Source organism: Schistocerca americana, chromosome 1, assembly GCF_021461395.2.
Source record: "Schistocerca americana isolate TAMUIC-IGC-003095 chromosome 1, iqSchAmer2.1, whole genome shotgun sequence".
NCBI lineage: Eukaryota > Metazoa > Arthropoda > Insecta > Orthoptera > Acrididae > Schistocerca > Schistocerca americana.
Window position 1 is genome coordinate 1,118,235,409 of NC_060119.1, and position 10,168 is coordinate 1,118,245,576.

Genomic DNA, 10,168 nt, shown 5'->3' on the forward strand with positions numbered 1-10,168 from the left:
TTCAGCAGGATAATGCTCGACCGCATGTTGCAGGTCCTGTAGGGCCTTTCTGGATACAGAAAATGTTCGACTGCTGCCCTGACCAGCACATTCTCCCGATCTCTCACCAATTGAAAACGTCTGGTCAATGATGGCCGAGCAACTGGCTCGTCACAATACGCCAGTCACTACTCTTGGTGAACTGTGGTATCGTGTTGAAGCTGCATGGCCAGCTGTACCTGTACACGCCATCCAAGCTATATTTGACTCAATGCCCAGACGTATCAAGGCCGTTATTGCGGCCAGAGGTGGTTGTTGTGGGTACTGATTTCTCAGGATCTATGCACCCAAATTGCGTGAAAATGTAATCACATGTCGGTTCTAGTATAATATATTTGTCCTGTGAATACCCGTTTATCATTTGCATTTCATCTTGGTGTAGCAATTTTAATGGCCAGTAGTATAAAAAGGAAACGTATGGAAGTTAAATGTTAAAACTGCAGCAGGAAAACGCCGCTTGCGTTTGTAGAAACGATGCATTGTTGCTGATGTTTATTTTTGGGCACCATTGGTCTCGTCAGTCTCTCCAGTAGCCTGTAGCATTGTTGCGTCGAACCGGATCAGTAACCTGTGTTCTGCGTTCCGGTCTTTGACCCCGGCCTCATAATTACAGGAGCTGAACATAGGATTCCGTGTGTAAACCGTGCGGAACTGTAGTGCTTCCCCTATAGAGAGGCGGCCTGCCGGTATCGGCCGCTTCCTGTGCTTTTTCAGGGCGCTACAAACACAGAGCCACGGCGCGCCACGCCAAGCCTCATTCATTATGCAAGCGCCACTCCAACTGCAGGCGATCGCTCCTCTCCTGACCTCAGCTCGCGCTTCCTGCACACACACACACACACACACACACACACACACACTCACAGGTACTTCTCTCCTCTGTATGAGAGGTTTTTTCCTGCGTCCGGGCACTTTGCCCGCCTCGAGAATTCACTGGTTGTTGCGCGGATATCAGTGGCAGGGAGTCCGGCCAACAAACGGCATACGTACGTTGTGCGCGAACGAGTCGCGGTTATAAATTCCCGTCAAATGTGTGTGAGTGCCCACGGTGCTGCTTTTAAGTGCCTCTGTGCGTAGCTGAGTGAGAGTTCTCAGCGAAGCTGTGTACAGATTGCCACCACATGAACGTACTTCGTTTTGTCGTCAGTAGAGACGTGCTTACCGTACCTCTTACGTACGTTTTTGTGATTCCTACAGACGCAGCATAGGCAATTTTGGCAGCCTAAAGCTCAGCAGTGGTATACCAGGTGTTTTAGGATCTCACCAAAAAATATCGAGAAATAATGAGTAAAAGACAAAGGAATAAATATTTCTAAGCTTGTCATTCTATAGGTTCTGCCTATTATTACGATGTGTTACAGTTACAAAAATAAAATTTCTGGCAAATGACTCAAAGTGGCCTGTGTGTTCTCACAGAACATACAATGAGGCACGCAGAAGGCACGGTCGGAAGTCAATGTACTAGATCTACAACTTTGCTTCCGCCTTTTTTTTTTTTTCTCGAAGTTCGAGACTTTATTGTGAAAAACTTACAAAAATTTACGATTCAGAGTATTGGCCATCGTTGGCCACTGCTTTCTCATATCTTAAGGGCAGCATACGAATCCCGCAGTGTATAAACTGGGCATCTGTTGAGGGGAGCCATGAATCGATCCAATTTTGCACTTGTTCATATGACCGCAAGTGCTAGTCGGCTAGGTCGTGTGTCATAGATCGAGAAAGGTGGCAGTCGGAGGGAGGAAAATCAGGAGAATACAGCGGGTGGGGTAGAACTTCCCATTTCAACGTCTCCAAATGTGTTTTGACGGGATTTTCGACGTGGGGTCGTGCACTGTCATGCTACAAAATCATTTTTTCGTATCTATGGCTGTATTGTGGCCGTTTGTCTTTCACTGCTCGGCTCAAACACACAAATTGCTTTCGATAACGATCTCCTGTGGTTGTTCCCGTCGGTTGCAGTAGCATCGAAAGCTTTCTCTCTTTCACAACCATGTCGGTCTTCAACGTCAAAATCACCATTCTTGAAGCAAGGAAACCATTTCCTGCGAAGTTCTGTCGCTAACAGGCGTCTCATCATAGGTCTTACTCAGCTTTTTATGAGCCTCAGCCTCAGATTTCTTCATATCAAAGCAGAAAATTTAAGCCTCCCGCAGATGACTATAACTGGGCTCATAAGGTGACGTATTCAGTCGAGAATAACTTTATGATGCAATCAAAAATCGACTGATATTTTGATGAGGTTATGATCTCAAATGCTTAAGCTTACTGTATGACACGTACAACGAATGACTTGCACCACTAGTTTCCACTAACGCTATTGCAAAACGGCGGAAGCAGAGTTGTAGACCTAATAGCTTCATACAAGTGCGTATCATCGACGTATATACAAATATTTGTTTTGTAAATAAAAAACACCTTCACTGTATTTTATTCCCCCAGACGTATTTCGTCTTTTTTCACTTTAAGGCATCAGTGGGTTCTATAATGACACAGTTTTGTCACACTTTTGTTTTGATATGTATTATTCGTAGATTATAAAACAGTTCACTTTTCACTTCTTATGTAAATTAGTGATTACTTACAGATCTTCACGTTTTTAGTTGGCATCAGTGTTTCCCCTCATCCGGTCACATGCTGGGACGATAGTGCGAGAAACGAACCAGATCACATGGTGTCTCAAAAATAAACAGCAATGCTTCATTTCTATAAATCCAAGCGACGTTTCCCTGCTGCAGTATAAAATAACTTTCATACGCGTTTTCTTTTTATATTCACTGAGCTGACAGAAATCATGGGATACCTATTAATATGTGTCGGACAACCTTTTGCCTGATGTAGTGTGGCAACTCTACGTCGCGTAGACTCAACAAGTCATTCGCTCTTCTCTGCATAAATACTGAGCCAAGCAGCCTCTATAGCCGTCCATAATTCCGAAAGTGTTGCTGGTGCAAGATTTTGGGCGCGAACTGACCTCTAGGTTATGTGTCCGCAGCTTCTGGTCTAGTGGCTAGCGTTGCTGTCTCTGGATTACGACGTCCCGGGTTCGATTCCCGGCCGGGTCACAGATTTTCTCCGCCCGGGGACTGAGTGTTTGTGTTGTCCTCATCATTTCATCATCACTGAGGAATGTGGCGAAACTGGGCTGTGTACAGATTGGGACTTTGTACGGGTGCTGATAACCGCGCAGTTGCGCGCCCTGCAAACCAAATATCATCATCATCACCATCATCATCTAGATTATGTCCCATAAATGTTCGATGGGTGGCCAGATCATTCGCTCGAATTGTCCCGAATGTTTTTAAAACCAATACCGCAAAAATTGTGACACGGCGCACTTCCGCCCATAAAAATTCCATCGTTGTTTAGGAACATGAGTCCATCAACGGCTGTAGATGGTCTTACAGTGGCCTAACATAACCGTTTTCAGTCAATGACTGGTTCAGTTGGACCAGAGAACCAATCCATTCCACGTAAACACAGTCCACGCCATAATGGAGACACCACCAGCTTGCACAGTGCCTTGTTGACAACCTGGGTCCATGCGTTCGTGGGGTCTGCACCATACTCGAGCCCTACCACCAGCACTCACCAACTCAAATCGGGACTCATCTGACCAGGCAACGGTTTTTCATTCGTATAGGGTCCAACAGATACGGTCACGAGCCCGGCGCTGCAGGCGATGTCGTGGTGTCAGCAAAGGCACTCGCGTCGGTCGTCTGCTAGCATAGCCCATTAACGCCACATTTCGCCACACTGTCCTAGCAGATACGTTCGTCCCACATTGATTTCTGCGGTTACTTCACGCAGTGTTGCTTGTCTGTTCGCACTGACAACTCTGCGCAAACGCTGTTGCTCTCGCTCCTTAAGTGCAGGGCGGCGGCCACTACGTTGTCTGTGGTGAGAGGTAATGCCTAAACACACACTCGGCACACTATTAGCACTGTGGATCGTGGAATATTGAATTACCTAACTAATTCTAAATGGAATGTCCCATGCGCCTAGCTCCAATGCTCCGCATTCAAAGTCTATCAAATGGTTCAAATGGCTCTGAGCACTATGCGACTTAACTTCTGAGGTCATCAGTCGCCTAGAACTTAGGACTACTTAAGCCTAACCAACCTAAGGACGTCACACACATCCATGCCCGAGGCAGGATTCGAACCTGCGACCGTAGCGGTCGCGCGGTTCCCGACAGAAGCGCCTAGAACCGCCTAGAACCGCCTAGAACCGCTCGGCCACAGCGGCTGGCTTTTTAAGTATCAATGACCACTACACACACATCAGAAACCAATTACTCTAACTGTGAGTGACTTCTGGATTGGATGAGTTTTATTTCAGCTGATTGGTATTAATAAACTTCTTTCGAGGTTGAAACTTTATCAGTGGTATCGCGCTCATTCAGGTTAGTAGAACGATGGATAGTACTAGCTACGCTACTACTTATACTTTTTAAAAGAAAAGAGCACATACCATGTTCGTACTTCAGTCATCAGTTTTCTCAAACCAGAGGCACGAGTGATGCTCCCTCACAGCACTACGATATCGTAAATCACCAGACACATATGCCCCATTCTCACTACATTTCAGCATTGAAAACCATGAGATATAGCCGCGGTACGAAGAAGGAAGAGAGAAGAGGAATGATCAGCGAAAGAAACGGAGCAAAGAGAAAAGGAGAGGACACATATCCCTAATATTAAAAATAAGAGAGTAACTCGATCGTTTTTCACCGTATCAGAAGGTTGTGAAGGTGCAAAAACAAGGAGAGCCTTCGGTATGTGTCAGCCCCTTTTCGCGTCCCTTGTTGAACCACGGGTCGTTGTCGAGCACACGTAATGTTTTTAGCGAAACTACACGCAGTCAGCTGGCGCTGAAGGCAGTTCGAGCGCTCCCCGCGTTAGCGGCAGGCGGCCGTGTCTGCCATTTGCATAACAAGCACACTACAGTACCAGCTAACCCCAAGACCCCACACCGGGTATCATGTCGCATCTCCACTGCTGCTTCTGCCTGTGAGGGGGAACATTATGTCATAGGTACAGTGGTTATCTAGCGATGTACTCATGTTTTGTATTTCAATTCGACACTTAAACTTTAAAAGAAATGTAGGTTATATACCTTCTTCAGCAATCGTAATAAAAGTCTTCGGCCATACGCTTTTCGTTCCATTTCAAAGCATCTTAGTGGTCACTGTGATAATGTGGTTTTTCTTACAGATCTTTTTGTCAAGACCGTAAACAGATCCCATCTTTCCCATTAGTACTATTAAACGGTAATAAATTACAATTATTTCTCATGATTTTTCGCTTCCTGCTTCTTTCTTAATGTTGTTCCACAATTAGGAGCTCGATGTTTAGTACATTCTACTCACTGAGACTGGATGTCCCAGGAGGAATGGTGAGTATTCAGGGGTACGAAAGGAATGATCATTAGAGCAAAAAATTTTCGTGTGTATATATGTCCTATTCCGCATGATTTTAGAGAGAACACACTTAATGTACGTTGCTATTTATTTGTTTGTATTAACCAACACGTGGCCTGGTTTACACATGTGCAACAGTTAGTGAAGATTACAACACGCATTCTACAACCTATCAGTTGAAAATACGAATTTTTAACACATTCCCATTTCAGCATTATCGTACATGTAAAATTATAGCTATTGGACAGTTCAGTTGTTCGAATATCCCACCGTCAATTTCAACGCATTTGTGCATTACTGGGAACACATGTCGAGTTGCTTGTCCGGATGCCTCTACACACTTCCTAACGATGGCAACAGCGTTCGTGATGGAACCAAATAGTTCATCAGGCATATTCATCTTCCGTGTGTGCTCCTCAAACTTCATACGACCCCATAAACAAAAATCTCATGTCGTGAAGTGTGGCGATGTTGGCGTTCAGTTAACTGCACTACCGCAACCAATCCAGCGATTAAGGTGGTAGGGTAAGACACGCGTGTTACTAGTCCAAATACAAATGTGCATTGAATGTGCTCTATTTATGAAACAATTCGAAATACGACGTACGAAGCACTTCGCTTCAAATGAGCTTTGCTATCGTATCCCAGAATAGTGACCAATCCTCCAAATTTTCTTTGCAATTTTCGCGTTGTTTGGTTGGATCGTGTTTTGTTCTGTTTTCTGTGATTATCGAAGCATCTGCTCTCTCTCTCTCTCTCTCTCTCTCTATCTGTGTGTGTGTGTGTGTGTGTGTGTGTGTGTGTGTGTGTGTGTGTTAAAGCTACTTGGTTTTAGTACTGTGGTGAGTGAATCTTAGCTGAGTGTGTTGAGATAGCTCCAAGGTTTTGTAATTATTTACTGTAGAATAGTGAACAATTCTATTTACATGGTCTAGTGACCATTATTTAGTCTGATTTTACACTGAGGTGACAAAAGACAGGGATGGCGATAGTATCACATACACAGCGTATGAAAGGGCAGTGCATTGGCGGAGCTGTTATTTGTACTCAGGTGATACATGTGGAAAGATGTCCGATGTGATTATGGCCGCACGATCGGAATTAAGTCTTCGATAGCGGAATGGTACTTGGAGCTAGGGGAACAGGGCATTCCATTCCTGAAATCGTTAGTGAATTCAGTATTCCGAGTTCCACAGTGTCAAGAGTGTGCCCAGAATACCAAATTTCAGGAATTACCTCTCCCCACAGACAGCCCAGTGGCCGACGACCTTCACTTAACGACCAAGAGCAGCGGCGTTTGCCTAGAATTGTCAGTGCTAACAGACAAGCAACACTGCTTGAAATAACCGCAGAAATCAATGTGGGTCATATGAAGAAAGTATCCGTTAGACAATATGGCGAAATTTGACGTTAGTAGGCTATGGCAGCAGACGACCGAAGCGAGTTACTTTGCTAACTGCACGACATCGCCTGCAGCGCCTTTCCTGGGCTCGTGACCGTATCGATTGCATCCTGGAGAGAAGAACCGTGGCCTGGTCAGATGGGTCCCGATTTCAGCTGGTAAATGCTGATGGTAGGGTTCGATTGTGGTGCAGACCCCATGGATCCAATTTGTCAACAAGGCACTGAGTATGTCGGTGGTGGCTCGTAATGGTGCGGGCTATGTTTACATTACATGGATTGGGTCCTGTGGTGAACTCAACCGATCATTGATTGGGAATAGCTATGTTCGGATACTTGGAGACGATTTGTTGCTAAACAGCGATGGAATCTTTATGGCTGATAAGCGCCGTGTCACCAGGTCATAATTATTCGCGAATTCCTTGAAGAACATTGTGGACAGTTCGAGCGATCGATTTAGCCAGCCATATCGCTCAACACGAATCCCATCGAAAATTTGTGGGACATAATCGAGAGGTCAGTTCGAACACAAAATCCTGCACCGGCAACACTTCCGCAATTACGGACGGCTTTAGAGGTAGAATGGCTCACTATTTCTGCAGGGGACTTCCATCGACTTGTTAAGTCCATGCCACGTATAGCTGCTGAGCTGCACCGGGAAGGAGGAGGTCCGACGCGATATTAGGAGGTATTCAATGACTTTTGTTGTATCGTTGTATAAATGTAACAGTGCATAGGCTAAGATGATTCCGCCTACAAACATTTCAGAGCGCAAATGCGGAGCAAACCATCGCGGAATGTATCTCGTGGGACGTGTATCGCTAAGAGCACGTGGATTTTGGCCGCCGCCGCGCTCGGAGTTTCGCGTAAAGCCGTCGGCACACGGTCCGTGCTGTCGAACGTTAACGTTGAGCATGCCAAGTTCAACGTGCTGCTGAACGCTCAGCAACGATGCGACTTGTGCATACGGTACGTGGGCCCCAACGTGGTATACGCGATCGCAACGCACTCCAGCGACAGTTGAGGGATGTTTCTAGTAGTTCCTAAATCACACTATTTACTCAACGGGCGCGCATAAAATTCCCACGTTAGCTCTATTAAAACGCACATTTCCTCCATCGTCCACGAAAAGGAAAGTACCATGTCCAATCAATAAGGACACAGGCTTATAACAGTTCCATTACAAACAGTGCGTTACAAGTTTGGAATACTTCTCTGCATACGATAAACATTATTTCATCATTCCCACATTGTAGTAAAACCCCAAGGCCAGTCTTACTGGATCACTGTTCCTACCCAGTAGCAGAATCCTTGCAACATGTGGATTACGAAGCGTAAAAGAAAAAGGAGCAAAATAACTTTATACAAGTAGCGCAAGCTGTCCTGTAGATTCAGCCAATCGAACAAAGTCACCCCTCAAAAAAAGGTGAACTTATATTTACATAACATCAAATATTATAGCGTATATTTATATCAAACTAGTAATAAAGTAGCAGAACCTAAGAAACGCGAATGTTATAAAAAAAATTTTTTTTTGAAGTGTTAAGACGCGAACCACCGCCCCAACAAAAAGATCTTCTTCGACAGAGACGCTAACCATTACGCTAAACCCCTAACACCCTTGGTTTACTTAATCATATTGTGTTACCTCTTGCTAAAACCGTTAATCTTAGATAATTATGTTACTAATTGAAATTTAATTATAACAAATTGTACCAAAACAATGCGTTTTTGGTGGATCTTCAGTGTGTCGCTGCCTTCAAATAGCCTACTCTCATAATACGCAGGTTACAATAATTCTTTTGCCACGAATACGACGTTCCTCATAATTTTATTGGAACGAATCACACAGTTAACAACGGGTTTTCCCCCCCCTGCGGGTTCGGGGCTTAGAATAGGCCCGCGGTATTCCTGCCTGTCGTAAGAGGCGACTAAAAGGAGTCTCAAATGTTTTGGCCTTAATGTGATGGTCCCCCTTGGGGTTTGACCTCCATTTTTCAAAATTCTACAGAAGTACGAGCCTTTTGGGGAAGGACACCTTACATGGTGTACCACTGGTCCTAAGTGCACTAAGACCTTGGCACTCAGCATTGCACCGGCGTTGTCACCATACCCATTATTCCTCAAATTGGGCCTAAACGCCTGATGGGTTGTCCACGTTACGCCCATAGTGCCTCTCCATCTGCACCAGCGATCATGATGGACTTTCCATGGCACCAGAAATCCAGCACGGTAGCCAGCCCGTTGTGGTGGGGTCGTCATGTACCCTCTAGGTTGTAGCCCCCTGACAACACAGGGATCGTACTGCCGATACCTGAGCTGCACCCTCCCCACGTTGGCCAAGGAGTAGATGCCCGTCTCCTTGGGGCATCAGGACTCCCGGCAATGGTCATCCTGCCAGGTGGCCCTTGCTGCGGCTGGGTGGCGCCCGTGGGGAGAGCCCCTGGTCGGAGTGGGTGGTATCGGGGCGGATGTTTCGCACATGAAACGTCAGCACGTATCAGGTCGCTCTGCGGCCGAGTCTTCCAAAAGAAAAGGTACCGTTTCTAGTTCTGGTTCTCCTGCCCTTTCCCCCTTGGCCACTCCATGGGAGGAGGGACAGGCCCGCCGGCTTGGGGCGAAGTACTTCCCCCGCTATTTGGTCTGTTCTCGAACAGATGGGGGGACGTTCGCCACCTCCAAGCCCATGTTCTTTGTTCAACACATTGAGGACGTCTTCGGGGAAATCGAGGCTCTCAGCAAGATGCGATCTGGGTCCGTTCTTATCAAGACCACCTCTGCCACACAATCGGCGGCACTCCAGGCGTGCGACCGCCTAGGGGACATCCCGGTCTCCATTGTCCCACATCTGGCACTCAATAGGACGCAGGGGGTCATTTTTCATCGTGACCTCCTGCTACAATCTGATGAGGAGCTCAGGGCCAACCTGGAGCGCCGCGGCGTGCATTTCGTCCGGCGAGTCCAGCGCGGCCCCAAAGACCGTCGCATCGACACCGGGGCCTTTATCCTCGCCTTCGAGGGGGACGTTCTCCCGGAGAAGGTAAAGGTGATGTGCTACCGGTGCGACGTGCGACCTTACGTCCCGCCTCCTATGCGCTGTTTTAGATGTTTGCGTTTTGGGCACATGTCGTCCCGGTGTGAGGCTGAGCCCCTTTGCGGCGACTGTGGACGTCCTCTTCGTGAGGAACATACTTGCACCCCACCACCTCGGTGCCCTAATTGTCCTGGCGTCCACTCGCCTAGGTCCCCAGACTGCCCCGCCTATCAGAAGGAGAAAAAGTTACAAGAAATCAAAACTTTGGATCGGCT